This window comes from Nicotiana tabacum, chromosome 17 (genome assembly GCF_000715075.1).
Source record: "Nicotiana tabacum cultivar K326 chromosome 17, ASM71507v2, whole genome shotgun sequence".
Lineage (NCBI taxonomy): Eukaryota > Viridiplantae > Streptophyta > Magnoliopsida > Solanales > Solanaceae > Nicotiana > Nicotiana tabacum.
In genome coordinates this window covers 103,255,596-103,259,446 of record NC_134096.1, presented here as the reverse complement: position 1 = coordinate 103,259,446, position 3,851 = coordinate 103,255,596, and the positions used below count along the sequence as shown (strand labels likewise).

General features: G+C 38.2%; 1 pseudogene; it reads left to right on the top strand.

Moving 5' to 3' along the window:
- The first annotated feature begins 2,075 nt into the window (after positions 1-2,075).
- On the top strand, positions 2,076-3,642 carry LOC107792101 (trans-cinnamate:CoA ligase, peroxisomal-like; annotated as a pseudogene).
- The last annotated feature ends 209 nt before the right edge of the window (positions 3,643-3,851 follow it).

Here is a 3,851-nt window from a genome sequence, read left to right as displayed (position 1 = left end):
GCCTCACTAGCCACTTCTTTAACCTTAGTGATGTCCATCCATTTTTTCGTTTGGTTTTTCAACAAGTTATTTTCTCTAGTTACTTCTTCTACTTGTTCCTTCAAATCTACAATGGAAACTACCATATTATCCCTCTCTTGTTCTATGTCACCAATTTCTTCTATTAAAGTATTTTTCTCGTTAATGAGGCTATGATAGGAATCAATCAACACATTTGCTAAGGATATCAATTTTTTCTTAGAGTAAGTTTTCAAATTTCTTTGAACATCAAGAAAACATACCTCATATTCCTTATTGTCCTCATCATCATCAGATTTGGCCATAAGTGCAAAGATTGACTCATATTCTGAAGATCCATTGTCAGAAACCGTCATAGATGTATCTCCTTGGTCATCTTCACCTCCAGATTCACTGGAGGAATCTCTCCAGGAAGCCAGGGCTTGCTTCACCAAGTTGTCAGCTTCATTTATTCTTTTGAACTTTCTGTTAGGGACCTGGTTCCTCTTAGACTCCTTATCAATGTTGATTTTGTAATGATCCTGTTTATGAAGAGGACAATCTTTAATGAAGTGTCCAGACTTTCCACACATATGACACCAATCATTTTCTTTGAAATTCCTGCTGAAACTTCCTTTCTTTGGAATCCCACCATTTTTTTGAATCATCTTATGGAATCTTCGAGTGAGATCCTCTATGTTGGATTCATCACTACTTGAGTCATTGTTGGCAGCCTTGAGAACCGGGTTCTTCTCCTTCTTGGGCTCTCTTCTTTCAAGATCCTTCTTTCTCTTCATCTTATAAGTGTTGAGATTTCCAATGAGTTCATCAATGGTCAGCTTCTGCAGATCCTTGGCTTTAGTGATAGCATTCACTTTACTTTCCTAGGAACCTGGTAAAACACTGAGTATTTTCTGGGCTAGCTTGTTTCTTGGGATGACTTCTCCAAGGGAGTGAAAATCATTGATAATGAAGGTAAAACATGTGTGCATATCTTGAATAGACTCATCCTCCTTCATCTTGAAAAGCTCATACTCAATAGTAAACATATCAATTTTGGAATGCTTAACCTGAGTAGTTCCCTCATGGGCAGTTTGAAGAGCTTCCCAGATCTCCTAAGCATACTGACAAGCTGAGATGCGACTGTATTCATCTGGTCCAATGCCACAAACAAGAATATTCTTTGCCTTGAAATTATTCACAATAACGTTTCTATCAGCATCGTTGTACTCTTTTCTTGTGTTTGGGACTGTAACTGTTCCCTCACCAACAGTTTTCACGGGAACAAAAGGTTCATCACATATTACATCCCACAAATCTGAGTCCTCAGCCATGATGAAGTCATGCATTCTTATTTTCCACCAACCATAGTATTGGCCGTTGAATCTTGGCGGTCTATATGTTGATTGTCCTTCCTTGAAATTTGGTAGAGCAGCCATGTAGATTCTTTCTAGGTGTTAAACTTTTAGAAAGAACCTGCTCTGATACTAATTGATGGAAACTTAGGGTCCACCAAACTATATAGAGAACCTGATTCTCTATCAATTCCCATAGAATACACACACAGTGGTAAGTAAATAACATAGCAATATTTTACGTGGAAAACTTCCAGCTCACATGATTAAAAATCATGACATACACTCGTATGATTTTAACTTCACTAACCGAGAAACTTTTGATTACAACCTATTGTAACCTAGGAATTAAACTCTTAATCCCTCACCTACTTGCAATAACTATATTGCAGGCCTCTTTATAATAACTCTATTATAAAGCAACAAAGCTTGACTAACTCTAGTCAAGAAACTAAACCAAATAGTGGTTTAAATCTGTCCTACAAAGATATTTCTTGAAAGTGGTATAGGATTACAAATGAAGAACAAATAATAAAGACTCAACAAACCTAAGGACTTAAGATATCTTCAATCTTTGGATCTGGTCCTTGAGGTTGCAGCTGCTTTGTTCTTAAGAGAGATGGCTAGCACTTGAGCGAGAAAATCAATTTTTGCTTTTTGCAAGTGTTAGAAAATGAAATCCCTTGCCTCATGTTGATAATATATGTGTGTGAGGTCATTGGGATGATGTAAGCAAATATCTGGTACCTCACATACTCCGTAAAGTGACTGTTGCAGTGTTGCGTGTGCAGTTCAACAATGCAGCGACTTTAACAGCTGCAAGGAGTTGACATGTACTGTGACCGGAGGAACTGATCTCTATATGTTCCCTCTACTGTTCCCATTGTTGTTCCCTTAACTGATTTCATTGGGAGTTGAACCAGACATCTGACTAGTTACTCTGAACGCAAATGAACTAATTGTTCCAGGTTCCTTATCTAGTTCTCTCATGAAGTTTGTCAAATTATTAAAACAAAGGACGCATATATTATCAATTTCCCCCTTTTTGATGATGAAAAAATTAGAGTTGATATTCCCCTGAGAACTAGATCTTCCACATTGTTCTCCCTGCAGAATAGTCATATTCCCCTAGAGAACATTTCCCTCTCTGGTTCTCATATAAAGTTTGTTAAATCATCAAAACACAAAGGCACATAACTTATCACAAGGCAACCCTGAATTTGTCCCTGAAAATATTGATAATTAGTGGGATCCTATTACTTTGAGCTATACATAAAGTAGAACTTCAGAGCCAAAGGGAGTTGTGTATAGCCATAGAGTTGCTTTTTTGAGCACGTTGAGCTTAATTTTGGGTTGGGAAATGGGTATGGAGACCGTGTAATTATGGTCCCTCCCAATATTTCACTGCAATGGGAGGACTTTCACATGGGGAATTGCTGTAAGAGGTGGGACCAATGTCTGCATCCGTAATACTACGGCCCAAGAAATCTACTCCAACATTACGTTACACAAAGTTACACATATATGTGCAACACCTATTGTTCTCAATATAATCCTCTAGGATAAGCCACATGAGCGCCACCAAATAACGACCCATGTCCAAATACTAGTGGGGGGTATACCCTTACCAGCTCCACTTCTCGAGAAAATTGAGAGGTTGATTTTCCACGTGGTCCACGCCTATGGCCTTGTTGATGCCATAGGACCAGTAATTGTGTGCGAGTGGCAAGCTAAGTAGAATAAATTACCATGGGAAGAACAAGCCAAGTTGAAGGCCAGACAAGGCCTCGGCATACTGACACTTGCCTATGTTGATGTAAAACATTTCAAGACAATGCAAAGTGTGCCTCATGATGGAAATGCAACAGGGGAAATATGCCTGAGGGGAAGCAGCATAATGAAAGGGTACTTAAAGAATGACACGGAAAATTCAGAAGTTTTCAAGAATGACTGATTTTCCACAGGAGATATGGGAGTGATTCATCCATATGGGTATTTGGAAATCAAAGACAGATGCAAAGATGTAATCATTTCAGGTGGAGAGAACATCAGCAATGTCAGGAAGAACTTTCCTGGATTTATGGTTCCAAAGAAGGTTAAATATGTGAATGAGCTGTCCAAAACTGGAATAGGAAAAATGCAGAAAAACATTTTGGGAGCAGTGGCAAAGACATTTGTGATAACGGAAAATGCAAATCAAACAAGCAAAAAGTCAAGCCAAATCAACAGGGAAAGGCCTTGAGCTTACGATCAGAGTCGTGAGCAGATTCTTGCTTTGTCTCGTCTTTAGAGATTGGAAATCTTTTATTTGTCATGACCGCAAGAAATGCTTAAAGGAAAGACAAGTATAGAGACAAGCAGATGTTTGAATGTACCCTTCCTTTTGGATTTAATTGTAACCATGAGAGTTTGTGCTATTTCTCCACTTATTCATTTCCTAATTACAACCCAAAATATGATTTTTGATATTTTCTAGTACAATTCAGTTGGAAATGAAAT